General features: G+C 38.4%; 1 protein-coding gene across 1 annotated transcript in view; it reads left to right on the top strand.

Annotated features, from left to right (window-relative positions):
- The window catches only part of uts2r (urotensin 2 receptor), a 47,156-nt gene extending 35,792 nt beyond the window's left edge, over positions 1-11,364 (top strand). The window contains exon 4 of the mRNA XM_083933199.1: positions 11,278-11,364. The gene's annotated coding sequence lies outside the window, so the exon portion shown is untranslated. The remainder of the gene's footprint in view (positions 1-11,277) is intronic.
- Positions 11,365-18,538: the final 7,174 nt, after the last annotated feature.

Genomic DNA, 18,538 nt, shown 5'->3' with positions numbered 1-18,538 from the left:
CAATAAAGATGACGGACAAGTAGTTTATCCAATCATATGCAAGGATTTTTGATAAGGCCCAGCCTCCTGAAATCGCTTCCAAGTCGAGCGATCCCAGATGGATGAGTGAAGCAAATTTATCTGGCAAGAGTCAGGTTAAGGACCCATAGTGTTCCAGCGGAATGGGAGGGACTTTGCTTCTTTCCAAGCATTGAGAGAAGAGAGGACATTGTACCTCATCAATTCGACATTCCCGAAATTACAGCTTGTGTTGTAATTTAAGAGGAAAATAACCTCAAACTGTGATTAAAATCAAGGCATTTACTACATAATAATAATAATACCAATAAGGTGCTCTGTTAGTATAAACTCACACTAAAAAGATCATGAAATCATTAACCCCTCTGTAGGGAGTCTCATCAACAGTTGAGCCAGACTCGTCAGACTTTATTTGTCTGTTGACTTGTCTGCTCTGGGACACATTTAAAGCAGCAAAACAAAGCCAAAGAAAACTTTGAATGTGTTCCCTGTTGATGTGCCAGAGTTTGATGAAGTGACATTTAAACATGTGACAGGATCAAAAGGTTGCCCTTGTTGCGACTTTGAGGGTTTCTCTCTGACGTATCCCTGGAGGGAAACGACTCTCAGCTCTGTCTTATCTTCCTGTGATGCAGGCATCATTACAATTTTCTTTCTATCCTACTTTAGAAGGAAGCTTTCCAGCGACCCTTCCTTACCTCCCTTTGTTCTCTCTAGTACAAAACCGTAGCCATTATGTGGCACCCTGTAAAAGCACCCAGGCAGATGTAGAAAGGCTCTTCTGATCTTTACTGCTTTTATACGAACTGTTGAGGCGCATGAAAGAGACATTATAATGTCTCCTTTCCTCAGCACATGTACTCAAATAAGCACATGTAGCTACAGAAAGACATGACCTCTTCATGACATCATTGAAGATGAAGACTAAGCTTTAATCAAAATAACGCAAAGAAGCAGCTAAACATTGTGGGACTACAATAAATTCCACTTTAATCTATGAGCACACTTAATTTTAAATTGCCAAGTAAAGATACACATATAAACATTAAGATAATAACTTATTCACTTTAATAAGTCACATCATAAAAACACCTACAGTAAGAACAAATAAAACAGCTATATCAATTACTTTTACTCATGGTGTTATTTGTGGCTTTTAGAACTAGCCAGCACTTTTGCTGTAGCAGGGTGCCAAAAACTCATAATTCAATTCTTTTATCTTTGTTTGTTCAAAAGATACCATCTACAGGGGCATACTCTATCTATATGCAGACACTGTAATACCTCTGTCTGTCTTTATTAACTGTCATAAGCTGGCATGAAACTATTAATAATAGGATTTACAAGAGTGTCAGTTTTGCTTTTGTGATATAAATATTGCATATCAATATACAGTGTGATACAGATTTTCTCTAGACAAGAACAACATAATATGTCAACAGAATTTGTTACCGCAACACTCAGCTGTCATATACTATAATTACAACAGTATAAATAACTTTAAATTACAACCTGGCTGCTCCCGAAATCAACACATGTTTAAAGCTATTTGAGTGTTTCTACTACAGAGCTTTAAAAAGTTAGTCAATATGCTACTCTATTACTTTGGGTTTTTTTTTCTTTTTTTGTCCTTGCATGGGGATCCGCAAGCCTATTGAGCCTTCCAACCAGTTGCTGAATATCACTAAAGTGAAATGCTTCATGTGTGTTCTATTAGCAAAGACAACTTACTAGTTGTTGCAACCATTAGTAAAAGTTATTATCCTTTGGATTTAGTCCTGGGTGATTTGGAAACAGCCGTGGTTACTGTGGTGACAGCAAGTGCAGATAGCAAACACTAGTTGAGCAGCTACTTCATCAGATATACAACAGAAGAGCATCTGCTGTATGTGTTTACAGTGCAGCCAAAAAAAAAAATCACAATTTGAATACAGAAGTCACTCAATAATTGGTTATTAATAACTTTTCCTGTGACTGCCAGTTGAATGCTTTTAATGTGAACTGGAAATTTTTGGCAGCAGTAACTTCATATGGCTCTGATATGGTGTTAGGAGAGTAAACATTAAATAGTGAGGCTCATATCAATGAGATACAATTACAAACAGTAATGTTGGATTACATGTAGCAACGTTTACTGTGAATTCCATCCTGTGTAGGTTAATTTGAATCCAGAGCAGGCGGTCTCCGCCGCCAACAAAGAAAAATATGCAATAGAAAGATAATTACATAATGTACATACATTGAAAGGCTATTGCTGATATATTGGTGATCATGAGTAGTATCAAAATCAGTTTCATACTATGGTTACAATGGGCCATCACGATGGAGCTGTTATTTTGGAGGATTTATGGCATACTGAAATACAGTGGAAAAAATGTAATCAAGATAAATATGTAGAATTATATGCCTAGAGGGAGACATTTCATATTGCTTCTAAATTATAAGGTTAAAATGAAATTACACACATTTTCTGCATATGAAGCTAGTACAAAAGTTTAACCAGCTATTTGGTATAAATGATTCATAATGTGGATAATTTGAATAGGAATTAATGTAAATCTCAAATTTTCCTTTCTGAGTAAAAACACATTTGTGTAAACAGGGCGCATGTCTGCACACACACAATATCGACATACTCCCGATATTACTGGTCTGTGTGCATTGGTGTTACTGCATAAGGCCTTTGGTGCTGCAAGCTGAAGATAAGAACCAGCCAGCGTGTTAAGCCAGGTTGAATAAGCCAATCCTGTATGTCCTGCCAGAGACGGAGTGAGCAAGAAGCACAGGCCGTAACAGTCAGGGAACCAGGAACACTGACACACAAGCACTCATGGTGAAAGAACTGGAACCCAAACTTTTAACCCATTTTTTTTATCCAGACATTCAGCCATTATCACACACACGCTCAAACACACACACACACACATGATTTAATTCCCTCCACTTCTTGAGGACTTTTTCATCCAAAGGTAGGGTGATTTATTTTTAATTTAATTTGGCTGCCACCAAGGTTGAATGTGGTTCAGGGTGTTTGAAATACATAATAACAGCTCTGATAACCACAGTAATTACCCTGTTAATCTTTCTGCCAGTTCTGCCGTGGAGGAGATTCATACCTCTGCACTGCAAATATGCTTAACTTTGAAGTCAACTGAACCCCTGGTAACACCCCATCCAACACTTCAAATATCATAATACAATTCCTGCAGCATGGAGCATGCAAGCACACTGAAATTTGCTTATTTTATCATCTGTGGAGTTAGAGAAAATGGCAGAGGAAACCACTGTCAGTCAGTCATTGAACCCTTACTTCCTCAGCATATTGAGATCCACTCTTAGTCTCTGATGAGCTCTTGATGATGAGGCATTGGCAAAAAGGTTGCAAATAAGCAGCTCTTGGCCTGACAGATGCTGCCAAGTGGGCCGTAAGGTGGTTTGGCTGCCACAGACAGCGCAAAGGAGGTCTGATGAAACAAGACAGTGGAAAAATGAGATGGGGTAATGAAGGAGAGACACTAATGGTGGGGCTCATGGCCAAATACATAGCAATCTCAAGTCAACAGGTGGCCAATGAACAGCTGGACTGAGGGGTGGGGGAGCAGAGTCACTCAGGTTTCTATTTTCTGCCCACTGCTATTCAAACCGCAAGAGGACATGTGTCTATTACTTCGAGTATTAGAGAAGAGGACATATAACTCATAACATAAATGATACAGCCTCCAGAAGCAGTTGATAACTTGTGTTCCCTAGCCAAGGCTATAAGCTAGTGAAACAGTCAAAGCATCATGCAAGCAAACTAGCCAAGTCCCTTGCTAACAAGTCAATGATTAATGTTTTTTGGCAGTGTCACTCAATAAGCCAATTAAAGCAGCTGTCCATTCATCCATTCTGAAGGGAATGTCTCTAATCTGAGAAAGTTTGTGACCAGTCACTTCAAACCACAGAAACGTTGATATGAAACATGTATACACACTTTAGCATGTGTATTAGAAACGGGGCTTTCAACTGATTCAGTGTCAATATTTGATTGATGTAGTTTAAAAAGCCCCGAACTCTACGTAAAGTTGTAGTCTATAAGATTTGAGAGATGTTGTTTCTAGCTGCCTCTTTGGCAGTAAGATGTCACTGTAGGAAAGCCTGTTCTTTCAGAGCCTCCGTTTTGTCACGTTCATGGTCTCTATGTGCATATGTAAACTTTATTGAAACACATTCACCTCTCTACTTCCAGTCCGTCCCCTATATGTTACCCTCTTAAACACACATGTTCCTAATACACTTCTGCCCTTACTACAAGCCTGACTCAGAAGTTGGAATTTCTGATTACAAGTGAATGCAGCATAACCGTTGGTGACGATCTGGATCGACACAGACCAATCGCTGTTAGCAGCTTCACTTATATGGCAGCGTAATTACATAGAGCCCGAAAATGTCATCACAGACACGGATATTGGAATACTCTGCAAAAAAAGGCAAGTAGACGTGCTTTTATTAGTGGGTCATATGATCAATCACCATTGTTTTAACTGACTATTTGATAGATATTAACTTAAAAGGCAATAAAATAAATGGAGATCTTACAGAGTACAACTTTAAGGAGTAGGTTAAGGTGGCTCTTTAGTTATAAACACACGGGACTTTCACCCAGAAGACTGCAGTGCATGTTTGTGTCCCTTCCTGAGTTAAAGTGAAACTTAACGACATAAAAGACATTCAATTTAACCCAAATCATGATCTTTTCTTAAACCCAAATGTGTAGTTTTGCTGCCTGAACCTAAGTAATAGTCTTTGTTTGAATTCAGAACTTTAACAATGTGTTCAGGGTGAGTAGGGAATGAAACGTTTAGATTCAGTATATCTGTGGTTTGCAGAAACCTAAAATGCCAACAATTTATTGGTTATTTTTAACCGGGTTGAGGCCTTTGGTTTGTGCCAGTTGATTACGCCCCTTGGAAATCTGATATATAACAAAATGAGACGCATATTAGTCAGTCATTGTTTGCATATCACCCTAACACTGACTTACATGAGCATGGAAAACAACTCAGCAGTCTATAAAGCTGTAGTGGGGTGAGTGTAAGTGTGACTGAGATTTTGCATTGCTTGCTTTGTCAGACCCACACAGTGCACAGTGCATGTGCTATTTTGAGGACTTTATCAGTGCATGTGTTCGGCCCATAATCCTGTGAGTAACAGTACGTTCATATTGGACAACTCTGTACCTCACAATTTACATAAATTTCCAATGTCTAGCACCAATGCAATGCAAGATGTAGTATATCGAAGCAAGGATGTACGTTCTTAATCTTATCCTTTCATATAACCATATCACAATAGTTTTTTTTTTTTTCGGTGAACATTTTTAACATAATAAAGTATCAACATTTCATGCATGCATGCGAATGTGCAAGATATGCGGTCTGCTCTTTGACTGACACAACCTCAGACCTATTTGAAACTCTCTCAAATATATATATATACACACTGGAGATCAAAATTAGAGAACAAATTCTGAATACTGGATTTATTCTGAAATACTGTTGTTTTTTTTTTGTTCAGAGTTCTCTCTGTACAAGAGGCCCAACTCCTGCTGCAGAAAACATACCCCACACCGGGACACTTCCTCCTCCAAATGTGACTTCTTTACACACTTTGGGTTCAGTCTTTCGCCAGTCCTACGCACAACATAATGTTTCCTATCAGACACAAATAAACTGAACGTCCTCTCATCACTGAAGTCACTCTGCACCAGTTCTCCTCTGTCCACACAACATGCTCCTAAGCATAGGCAAGTCTCACCTTTTTATTCTTTCTGCTGATGAGAGGTTTGGTCACTGCAGAGTGGGCTTTCAGTTCAAATTGTCTTGAATGACGAGACACTGTGTGCAGAGACAGATGGAGAGCAAGCTGCAGTGTTGAACCAATTCCCCATTGAGAGTATTTGCATAATCCTGTCCTCCATCTCTCTCGTGCACTTGTTTTACGTGGACGACCGGCCTTTTTGACGGACTTAAATGAATCTGACTCCTTGAATCAATATTCTTAAAATCACTGACTGAACGCCCAACCTCTCTCTGATGGCTGAGAGGTTCATCCCTTTTGCCTTCATCTGAACACCCTGCTGATGCAGGGCTTCAGTCACCTTAGAGCAGCTCACCTTTAGCAATGTAACCAGGAGATCTGACAGATAAATAGGGTGTGTCCAACAATTAAGTAAACTGTCACAATGTACCAGATTAACAACAATAACGGGAGGGATCTGAAAGTGTTTTATTCACTGTTTTATCACCAAATAAAGGTTTTGTTGAAGTGCCTTGGTTATTTAAAAAAAAAAACATGTTAGTACAGCAGTGGTACAGCCAAAACTGATATTCTATCAAATTATGAACGGTAAAAAATAGCATTTCAGAACAAATCAAGTATTAATTAATAACGTGTTTTCTTATTGTTTTTTATTGTGATCTCCAGTAAATATATTTAAATAAATAATCAAATGATAAAATGTGAAATATAGTTATCTGTAATAAATGTTATACATTTGACATTGTGCAGGCACCATCCTCCCACTCACCTCCAATTAAACTAAAGTGAAAGTAGCAAGTTAAATTGGCCCCTGTAGTTCTGAAACTGAATAATATTACTCTGACTGTTTTGACTAAGATGAACATTATTATTCCTGTGTCACAGCAGATAAAGTGCGAGTTCAGATGCATAGCATAGATAAGTAACCTTCAAACAAACGATGGATGTTTACTCTGTCAGCTGCTGACCCACACACTCGTAAGTGAAGTGCCTAATGAACTGTTACTGATCAAACAAATTACACACATGTACTTTATTTTATGAGCCAAAAGGGCCTACATGTGTAAACAGTCATATACAGCTGTAGACTACTAACCAAACAGTATTACATATCACAATATGGTGTCGGGTTGGTGCAATATGACGTGATGGTGAGAAAGTTGATTTTAGCAAGTGGAGAGTTAAAAATATTCAAACAGATCAGACAGCCTTGCTTCAAAAGTCTTAAGGTTTGGCTTATTACCCAATATTAGATTTAATCATGAAAGTAATCATGGAGTTCAAATATGTGAACTGCAGCTCTGATTGCTGTGGTATGCATTAGATAAACACAGATTGAAATTGGATTAGGGAGGAGGAGAAAAAGAAAGAGAGAGATGTTGTATAAAACAAGTGTGTAGATTTATTCTTTCAGCACTTTAGCGAACGTAAAAGTGCCCATATTGTGTGCCCAGTTTAATGATAGAGCTCTCACATTTACAGGGCAGGGGGATGCCGGATGTTCCTGTGAAAGAGTCCTGTAAACTGGATGTGGAAAGAGTGACGGAAGCATCACTTCAAACAGCATCTGCTCATGCGCACGCACACACCCACACACACACACCTCACAGAGTGAGCCAATTTAATTCCAGTTCTTATAATACCTCCATGCGTCACACACATAACAATTACCTTTCTAGGCTCTTGGAAAGTTTTGCAAGTGTAAAATCTTAATGGATAAAAAGTCCATAATACAAAGAGTAATTGCTAACCTTGTGCGTCAACAGTTTCACTGTGTGTATATTGAGTTTTGCCAAATATGCAGTTCATTCTGCAGGGTTTGGCTTATGTTCACATTGCACTCTGGTACAATTAGATTTAATAATTTTTGAACAGATTGTACTTTCTTTTAACACGATTCTATGTCGTTTTTACCTGAGAAAAAAATAGATGAGTCATGTAAAAATCGAGCTTAGCCATGCGGCGCCAGCGCAAGTGTGTATGACGTCCATGGTCAATTCGATATAATGGATGTGCTCTGCTGTGTGCATGCCATGACATCCGCGTCCTACCGTGTACACACTACGTGTTTGGCATCTTATCCATGGACAAATTGAAAGAACTACACAAGGTAGTCAGATTATTTTTCGGCTTTTAAAAGTCATTCCTGGAATCTCTGCTCATTGCCTTACCAAGAAATATTCCAGCACATTACCCCAATTGTCAGTTTTACACTTACGTTTTATTAACGATTAAACAGACAAAATAACACTCCCTGTTTCCAGTCTTAGGGCTAAGTTAAAGGAAAATGAAAAGCCATATTTCTAAAAACGTAGAACCATTCCTTTAAATTATTCAGTGTGGCTACATAATGATATTGTGTGTTGCTAATGGAATGTGTATATCAAAGAATGCACCTGTGTATGCTCCAAACTGCATTATAGGCATCCTCATTCAAATAGGAAAAGTCCTGGCTGGAACTATGCTGAAGGAGGTGGAGCCAGAAAAGACATGGGTGCTAAATATATCGCACAGAAACACCTCACGTAGGCGCATCATTTGCCATCTCATTGGTACTTTGTGCCACTTTTTCCCATTTATCTTTGCAAATCCTTTCTTTCAATTTGTTGCAATCTCAGTGAGCTTGATGCAACAGTAAGGAAATAAAATGAGTGATATAAACTTTTTCAAAGAGTTTTATTCAAATGTCTGGCAAGTGTTATATTATGGTGATCTGCTTTTTCCTTTGATTTTACAGTCCTCTCTAGAGTGCTAATTATATTCCCTTTCTTTTTTGCAAATATTGAAAGAAACAACTCTTTTGATTAATAAATTACTTCATCAATATGCGTCAGTCAGCAAGTAAATTATTATATCTGAGATTACCTTCATTGCATTCAGATTGTATTCACCCCGGAGAAGACCTTAACCACACTGAAGGAAGTAGAACAAGAAATTAGAGCGGTCATAAATATATATCCCGCAGCAATACTCAACAATACACATGCCGTCTCATGGTACTTAGCTTGTTTCACTCAATAGCTTCATTTTTGTGAGATAAATTATGATTGCTGGGAAATTGAGGCCTTGTATACATGATTTATATTGTATGTTATATAATTAGACATTTGTGTACATAGAATTGAGTGAATTGTTTATTAACAATCTGTGTAGTGGGAATAAATCTTGTGAGGCAGATAAATCACTGAATGAATGAATTTACATCTGACCCACTTCCATTTGAATAAGCTCAAGGAGAGTTGTAAAATGCATATAGTTGTATAAAATGAGCTGTGAAAGCCATCTATGTAAAAGTGGAGAAACCATCGCTAAACAGAGGAGGGGGTCTGAGACACCACTTATCTCCAATTTACAATGCCGCCCTTTCATCCCTTCCCAGGAGATTCAACAATCTAACCTCAGAGGACAACTGTTCACACATGGCCCGGGTGACCCCAACGACTGTCGTTCAGACTCAATAGAGCACTAACGAAGTCGAAACCAACTGCCCACCAACGACTGTCACTCTAACGACGGGCGTGGGCACTTAGAGCACAAAGGGTGTCAGTGACATTATCGGCCTTGTGAGAGGTTAAATACCTGGATCTCCACACCAGTTAGTTGGACCAGTCCCAGCCTGGTCAGATGCGTACATGAACTGATGAAGCCTCTTGGATGAGAGGTGAAACGTCTTCCTAGACAAACAACCAGTCCAGTTGTTTTTTGACTGAAATTGCTTTGAGGATAACGATGACCTGGACGAATGAGAACATTCACACGCTGTGAAAAGTAAGGATGTCCCAGACTAAACAATTTCATAGTCGAATCTTATTCCTCACGTCTTGCCTATAGTCGGCTAATCTTCAAATCTTTTTTCGATTATTAAAAACCCTCTGATCAGGGGTGAAGAGCCACGGACATGAAGCAGACAGCAGCGGGTGCACGTGAGCCTAGCGCTGCACAGTCACGCTTGTCAGGCAGAGGGTTACTGAGAGATGTGATGTTTGAGTTATGATAGTAGCATCTTGTTAAAAGTATTTGTTTTTATAACATCAATGTGTTTTGTCTTTATCTTTCTTTGACAATAGCTGACGGTATATTTAGAACTGTAGTTTTTTACTTTAACGGCGCTGTGTAAGACTGTGTCAGATTGAACATCCATAATGAAAAACAACAAATGGGAAAATATTCTAAGGAAATAATGCTGATGATTAAACAGTAGCAGGCTGTTTTTCTTTTTATTTCTGACGCTCAGATAGATTTAAAGCCCAGCCAAGATGCACTCTGACGGTGCCGATCCTGGATAGTACAACTTAGTCTCAGAGGGGGAGGGGGTAATTCCGCACACTAAGGAAATAGATTAAAAGCACAGGCGTTATTTTCACATTTTTGGCAACAGTGTTTATTAATAGGTTTATATTTATACCCAAATAGGCTATTTATCATCGTTTGGGAGAAACCAAACATCTATATGTAAAATCCGACATTCAGCCCCACCCCCAGAGCCAGAATGGAATAATCCATTGTTTCATAACCATATTTTGGGACGATTCAACTGTCGAATCAGGCTCCTCGGAGCAAATCGTCCAACAGTCGAAGGGTTGGGACATGTCCTGATGTGATTGGGTACAAAGTTTTAAATTAGCTTTCTCAATACAGTTATACGCACAAGCAGTAGTTGTTAGACGCATGAATAAAGAGAGCTCGAGAGGGTTGTTTAAACACAGATTACTGTCTCACCTTCACACATCTGGTCTATATCTGTAAAAAGTTTTTGCATATAATATTTCATATTTCAGAAAGTTTTTGGTTGTTTTCACCACAATTCCGATGTGCTTAGTCTTTTCTAAAATTTTGAAGCCACAAATAGGAGCAACTCTTTGGAAATTAGCCTGTGGTTCGACCTATGTACAAGTTAAAATAACTTTGGTTAGCACTTTCATTTAAAACGACAAGGAGATGACAACAACAGATATATTTTATTGTGTCAAAAACCTCTTGTTGGCCCCTCTGAGCTTGCAACGCAGACTCTGTTCAGCTCTTCAAAGACTCTATCCTGGAGAGAACCGGTTGATCTGAAGCGGTTCTGTATGTATGTTATGTATGAGGATTTATGAGAATAAACTGCTGTGAAAGTGACACAATAACGGCAGTGAAACCAAAAACACTGCAGACACCCTTCACATCTAATCTGATACTGCCAGCCAATCTTGTCAACTATGGTCTTTAAATCATGCTTTCAGGATTTGAGTTTGAATTCTGCTTGTGTGTGTGTGTGAGTGTGTGTGTGAGAGTGTGTTTGGGAAACCCAAAAATAGCTGTGCCTACCTTTCTGAAAGCACACAGGAGCTGATAACTGCTTCTTTGCTATTTTTACATGCTGTTCCCAACGAGAACATGTTCTCTGTGTGTGTGTGTGTGTGTGTGTTTAGAGGATTTACAATAGTATTAATAGCCTGTCCTATGGTGTCTCCCTGATAGATATGGCTGATCTGTGCTGGACAAAGAAGAAAGGAGAGGAAGAACCTATCAGAGACGACATAAACATGAGCAGACCCTGAACTCCTCATCACCACAACTGTGACAGAGGAGTAGAGGATCTTTCTTACTAACTTTTGTACTTGCAGTTCAATGTGTGTGGACCAGAAGTAACTGAATGAGAAGTTGCTGTTTGATACAAAGTAGACACCTTCATGTGTATATATTTGTCGCTCCCAGAACATCCTTTGGTATGAGGAGAAAGATCAGCATCTTACATAACAAAACTAAGACTTTAATATTAATGCTTTCTTATATGTTTATCATCTGTCCTCACGGTGCTGTGTGAAGGTGTCCTTGAAACTGTGTTTGTTTGTACTGGAGGAGTTCTGTTCACAGGACAACAGACAACGGGGGAGTAATTCTGATGCACAAGTGAGGTAAAGGCAACAGTGGTTTGATTTTCCCAAAAAAGGAAATTAACGTCAGTCAAGCTGGAGTGAAAAAGAAAAGGATCTGGCGTGATATTTTAAATCCATGAAAGATGAAATGCATGAAGGAGCTTGAGCTATAAAAGACTGATTTTGGAAGACATCCGTAATGTTCATATTTTAACAGTAAGGTAGTGTTCAGCGACAGAGAACTGCACTGCACGAAAAAAACACAGCTCCATCATTCATTTGAGATGAGGTTGTCAAAGAACAAAGTTGAACCGGGCTCAATGTACTAAAACACCACCTTAACATCATACGCGTGCAAAGGTACATTCCTAATGGATTACTTCCTCTGTTTACCTCATGATAGGTAAAGATATACAAACCAAAATTAACCAAAATCCATTTTATACATGAGACATTTCAACTGACCAACACTTCCATCCACACCACAGTCACACCACTAGCGTGGTTAAAACAAACAAACAAAAAAATTAGAAATCCAATGATATGGTTGCACTTGTTGTTTATTCATTAACATGACATAGTGCTAGCATATTGTTGGTTCTTCAGGTCTTTTTTAAATTCAACAAGAACATTATTAAAGAAAAATGGCTGCCTTGTACTATAAGCAAAACAAGGTGCTTCTTGAATACATAAAAACATCAGAGCCTGGAACTTTTTTTAAATAAATTGTAAATAGCTAAAATCAAAGTTTAATATATGACTGAGAAAAAAAAACTCTATTCCCCCATATAAATATTGCTGCTGATGTATTTCATCTGTGTATAGATATTTGAATTCCTTTGCATGCCAATACTGCTATCTAATGCTACTGTGCGATGTTGTCAATTTCTACAACATCCCAACAAAACACTGAAAAGCCGAGAGCGTTTAATGTTCATTTTCTCAGAACTGTGAGGCTCCACAGAGGCCTCTACTGTCATCCCAGGCCAGTTTGATCTTATGATGGCTTCAATTCTGATACAACGAAGGACACACAGAGCATGAGCAGAGCTGCAGGTACGAACCATGCTGTTACATCTCTATTGATTTAACTCCCAGAGCAGCAGGAGACAAGCGGCAAACATTGCCTGGCTGATGCATATTTAACCAATCAATACTCTGAAGAAATCTTATTCTTGGATTTGGGAGGAATTTGTATGCAGGAGCTTGAAAAATGGGAGGAATTTACACAGATCTCATAGTGGGATCTGAAGATGTTCAATCGCCTTTTTAGATGTAGCCTGCTGGCTTTGTACTCATGTACACTGTATATAGACACATGAGAAATCAACACTGGCTACGCTCATATGAAGTGGAGAAAAGCCAGATTTCATACCCTGTGATTGGGTCTCCCATGTCATAAATAAACCAATTTACTGACCACAGAGAGAACTGCCTGCCAACCAAAAAGCATGGCATGGTTTGGTTGCCTTCCATCCTATTTGACTGAGCAGGAGGTTTCTTAGAATACTAAAAGTGATAATCCTAACATGTATAATGGGCATCGTCACACATAACACAAAACTGTGCTTTCTGCAATGCCTAAGGGCGGCGTTATTATTCATGGCAAGGCCTGGTGTCACTGTGTAGTAACAACCACATGTGGATTGTAATCATAAACCAATCATAGCCATTTGTATTGCCTGCTCCTTCCGCAGATGAATCCAGAGTTTCATTGGTGGAATGAAGAGCAGAGCTCAGTGGTCCATGGCAAACCCTCAGCAGAACTTGCATTGAAATATATTAATTCAACTTTTGTTAGATTGTCTGTCTAAAAATATGGAGTAGCCTTTTAATTATTGCACATGAATTAGCACAGTTTACTTATTATGAGGACAACAGTTGTACATTATCTTCTGTTGGAGAGCGCTTTTTAACATCCGAAAAAATAAACCTAATCATTTCATCAGGGTAAATCAGTTTGTAATCCCCAGAGAATTTTAGGTCATGTCCCAACCATGGGCATGGACTTTGATAACTCTGCATGTATCAGCCAGGGAGGGTCTAACAAGATTTCAGCATTTTTGCATCTTTACCTCGCAGAAGCCCACAAATACACGGAGCTGTGTTTCATTTGCTCAAGTAGATACCAACGTTTCTACCAGTGTAAGCATCTGTTGTTAGGTTGTTAGGTCCATTAATGACATCCCTTGGAAATTGAAAATGAACTGACTAATATGCATTTGCAAATTATAACTAGAGATCATGTGTCATATCCAGTGTTCCTGGTTTGATTTCATTTAGGGGCCTTTGTGGCATGCTGTGCCCCTCTCTCTACCCTTGTTTCCATCTCATTATCAACTAAAAAAAAACAATATTTTTTTTTTTTCAAAAGCTAGCTGTCAGGCTACAATCTTAAAACAATCATTTTTGACCACTAGGAGGTGGGGGGAAAAAGTTGTTTAAGGACACCTGATTAATGTTAGTCGAATGTACTATGTAGCAAAATATTAGGTCTGTGGCAGCTAGATTTTTACGTTTCTACACTAGAAACTCATTTGCTTCAGCTCTCTTGAACATGTAGTTTTCTTTATGATGATAAGTTCTTATTGGCTGAATATTACTGCCTGCACTTTAACTGTATTCAGACAGAACACAAAGCAAATTTTACAGTCAGTGTCATTGCATACAAAGTCAACTGAAAGATACAGTTGGACGGAAATGTGCCTGGATAAGCGTGAATTGCAAATATGAGATGAAGATTCAGATTCACACGAATCCAGAGGCTGTATGAATCTGCTTACTAAATGTACATAGAAGAGTATACTGTATATAGATGGTAATCAGCTTAACCTTCTTTCTGAACACACCTTAATATGGGATAACTGATCCGAACAGTGAGACTCAACCATACTGTGTGGGACAGAAACGCAAAACAACAAGCTAAAAGCTATTGCTATTAAAATTTCATAATTTCTTCTAAATTTAAATGTCATCTGTGGTTGAATAAAGATCCACCTCCTGTCAATCCAATCACATTCAAGCCAAACAATATTTACTTTTAAAACAACTGATGAAGACGAAGGCAGTCTTTCAGCAATGTTTTTCATAAATGTCAAAAAAGTTCCAGCATGGTTATATCCACCGTCTTGTTTGGTTAATGTATCTACCAAATCAAACTTGGGTTGAATTAATTACAGGATTAATAACAGGCCTCTCCTTGCATGCTAATGTAGCCACTCAGACCATATATCTTGTGGGCGGTTATACTGTACTTGATATCTGAGAATTTTTTAGTAAACTGCATATGTAAATCTCCATCTGGTTAAATAAGAAATGACCCACACATCAAGTCACAAGGGCTTTGTCCGCCCTTGGCTGATGTATTTATCTTTAATTGCATTCTCCCTGTGAGTAACATATTACCTGCAGCTACAGTGCAAAACTGATGCTATTAGTCTGTTATTCTCAACTGAAGACAATAAGTGATGTAAATGAGGTGCGCTTGTATTAAAAAGAACTGTTTGACCTATGTGAGTCAGTGTGTGTGTTCTTGGTAGAAAAGATGTTAATCTCTGTAATTAATTAGGTTAATCAATTCTTATTTTGCATTGTACGACTGTGGGGTTATCTGAGGAAACATTCAACATTCCTAATGATGTGACAGAAAACTTCCTATGAAGCATTCTTCATTATCACATAGACTGCTGAAATGTACTGAGCTGACCGGAGGGAAGGAAACGACTAACAGATTGGTAGAGAAAAAACACAATCACATGCCCCTGAGACACAGAGTTAGAGTTATCAAATACATTATGTATGTTTATGAATGTAAAGCAACAAATAAATGACAAAAAATTGATTCTCAATTATTAAAAATAAAAGCACATCAACAACGGAGTTCTTTTTGTTATTGCTGTGGTATTGGTTTTTCTTTCCTTCGGAAGAAACAATTTGTTGCCATTTTCTTTCTGCCGTATAATAAGAGGAAGTTCTTTGAGTCAAGTGTTTTCTTATCTTATTATGGACAAATTGAAGCATTCTGCTGCTGTTTAATTGACCTCTCAAAAGCTTTCAAGCTTTTAGTTGATCACTCATTTCTTTTTGAGACACTATGTAATTCTGGGTTTGATTCCATTGCTTGTAGATTGAAGTGTTTCAGAAGGGTAATTCTGAAACACAAGCCTATCCTATTAAAGTGTAACTTGTAACAAAAGTGTTGTGTCTGTTAGTACTGTACATGTAATACACTATACTCATTTAGTGAGTGCATTTTGACAGGTTAGTGTTGTATGAAATTACACACAGCCAACCTGCAATTAAGGATACTGATTTTTCTTAATCAGTTCTTTTTAATGGTGAATTGCAACGAGGCAGAGCAATGCCAACACCTTTTGTCTCCTACCAAAATATCTGTCAGCTTGTTTTCTTACTATCCAACTACAGTAATGGTACTTCATCATGGTTAGGACCCAAATGTAGCACACTGGGAAACTGGCACAGTTTGTAATTACTTTTATTTTTGTCAGCAGGAAACACACAAGCACTATCCTTTGTGGCACTCTTGACTTGAGAGCTGGGTGTCAGAGCCTTTGATTCCAACAGTGAGGCATGGGTTTGAAGGAAGGCATGCTCAGTTCACAGAATACAGGTCTGAGAGACAAGCTAAAGTCACAGGAAAGGCTGAGGCAGGAATCGTAATGTGGGACCGAAGTCAGGTCTGGTTTCCAGGGACACGGCAAGGGAGGGGAATCAAGAACAGACAGAGAAATGGAGAATGCTGGAAAGTCTGCTGTGTGAACACAGAGAAGAAATGGGAAAAGAGTGCACCAACTGGGGAGGCTTAAGTATTTGACATGATTACAGATTAGGAGCAGCTGTGTGTCCAGAAGTGTCTGATGAGGTGGGAGTGGCCAGTTGGCAGAGTGGAGCCGCAATGGGGCGAGTGAAAAATTACCAATTACCGACAATCATAGCAATTAAGGGAAACTAAGAAATAAGGCTGAAAAAAAGAATACATACATGAATAAACTTGACACCCACAACAATGAATTTATTTATTTTTTCAAAAATAAATTTTACAAACCTCAGTACTAACAATAAATCCCAAGCTAATGATGTTATTTTTCTTTCCACTAAGTATGGGACTTTTAAGTTGCTAGCTCACAAGCATATACTTTGGCTGTGTTAGCTAATCATATGACACGTGAATGTGCATGCAAATGTGTTAAGAATATAATTGTTAAAATGTTTTTAGAGATATTGCTCTCTGTTAATATATCATTTTTATGACCATAATAGATTCTCAGAAGAAATTCAATAGCTCTTTAGAAAACACAAAAAAACAAGTTTGTTTTAGCCCCATTTAGCGCCTCGTTCACAGCTAATCGGGAATAATGAAGAGATTCTCCATGATCTACTCTTCACCACCATACTATACTAAGATCTTAATCATTGGGCCGGACTCCCTTACCTACGGAAGCCCTAAATTGTCATAGATTATATACATTTTATTTCCTCTGTTTTCCTGTGGTAACGAGAGATAATACCTCAGTTTTCTCGTGATAACAAGATCATTTTGATCCGTTTTCCAGAGATAACAAGATTTTTTTCCTCCGTTTTCTTATAACAAGATAATTAATTTTAGATCTGGAGAATTAGTGTAGCAATGTCAGAGGAGCAGGGGAATGTGGATCTCCATCACAGATCTCTTCAATCAAGTCCTGACAGCTGAAATAACTTTATGATTTTTTATTACAGATAATGTTCACATTAGTAGGAGTCATCTAAGAAAACATTAGTAAGGCTTCAGCTTTATCAGAGGCCTGAGTGAGCCGGATGTCCTCATTAACTACAGTTAACAAAATTTGTCAAGAATATTATATTGCAACAACATAAATACCAGTACAGAGAGGAGTTTTACAATGTGCACATAAATATACATATTACAGTTTAATTTCATAACAGTAAATAACCAACTGAAATCATCTGTCAGTGTTGTCAATTGTGGTTCCACAAACAAAGTTCTCAATAAACTTCAGTATGTAGAGAACTCTGCCCCCGTCTACTAAATTGTACCCGTTCACATGACCACATCACCCTAGTCCTCCATACCATCCTGGGTCCCGATTAATCACAGGATAAACTACAAGATTCTACTCAATGACTACAAAGCCTTCAACGACCTTGCTTCCCCTTACCTCTCTGACCTCCTTCAAAAGCACACCCACTCCCGGTGCCTCATGTCTGCTGATGTCAACCTCCTGCAAATTCCAGGACCAAGCCCCGAACCTGGGGTGACATGTTTTCAGTCGCAGCCCCCTCTCTGTGGAACTCACCACTGTCATCAAGGGCCCTCAAAATGTACTGTATCCTAGAGTAAACTTTTTTTGAGGACTTGGAAAAGCCTACATAAGTTTGATGTTTACTATATACTACACTATTAGAGACAAATCTGTAAGCCAGCAGCTGATTAACAGCTAAGAAGGAGGCCTTAACGTAAGTTCCTTTAAAGGACACTTTTCAAGAGGCATACACTTTTTGTAACGTGTTACCAACCATTCAGACTGAAAATTAAGTTGCCAAAGCAGTAAATGTCTTACATAATCTTTCCTTCTATAGTTTTAATGATAGGCTACTAAGGTCATCACTTGAGATTTATGAACTTTACACAGTCACAGAGTCAAGCCATCATCAGCCACCTCACAACCCTCTAAATTATATTAGAATTGGGTCACTGGTGTCTGTGATTCTGCTTTGATGGATAGCATGGACTGGGGCTGATACTTACTGACCTATGGTTTAATGTACATTTGATAATTTGAGTGTAGCCTGTAGCTTAGCTTGTCACCATTGGAATGATTTGATTGCCTTCACTTGATATG

This window comes from Echiichthys vipera (genome assembly GCF_963691815.1).
Source record: "Echiichthys vipera genome assembly, chromosome: 18".
NCBI classification, from domain to species: Eukaryota; Metazoa; Chordata; class Actinopteri; order Perciformes; family Trachinidae; genus Echiichthys; species Echiichthys vipera.
This window is presented reverse-complemented; position numbering and strand designations above follow the sequence as displayed.